We start from the raw sequence: 599 nt of genomic DNA on the forward strand, positions 1-599 counted from the left end.
GTGGCTTAAATCCCAGCACTTTGGGAGGCCAAGGCAGAGGTCAGGAGTTCAAGACCAGCCTGGCCAACATGGTGAAACCCTGTCTCCACTAAAAAATACAAAAATTAGCCAGGTATGGTGGCAGGTGCCTGTAATCCCAGCTACTCGGGAGGCTTGAGGCAGGAGCATCGCTTGAACCCGGGAGGCGGAGGTTGCAGTGAGCCGAGATCACCCCACTGCACTCCAGCCTGGGTGACAAGAGTGAAACTCTGTCTCAAAAAAAAAAAAAAAAAAAAAAAACTGTGTTGAATCTACAGATCAATTGACATTTCAATAGTATTTTTGATGCTGGGCATGGTGGCTCATGGCTGTAATCCCAGCACTTTGGGAGGCTGAGGTGAGAGGGTTGCTTGAGCCCAGGAGTTCAAGACAATCCTGGGTAACATGGGGACACCCTGTCTCTACTAAAAATACAAAAATTAGCCTGTGTGGTAGCACATTCCTGTGGCTGGGGTAGGAGGATCACCTGAGCCTGGGGAGGTCGAGGCACTGAGCCGAGATTGTGCCACTGCACTCCAGCCTGGGTGACAGAGTGAGACCCCTTCTCAACCAAAAAAAAA

This window comes from Mandrillus leucophaeus, unplaced genomic scaffold (genome assembly GCF_000951045.1).
Source record: "Mandrillus leucophaeus isolate KB7577 unplaced genomic scaffold, Mleu.le_1.0 Scaffold418, whole genome shotgun sequence".
Classification (NCBI taxonomy): domain Eukaryota; kingdom Metazoa; phylum Chordata; class Mammalia; order Primates; family Cercopithecidae; genus Mandrillus; species Mandrillus leucophaeus.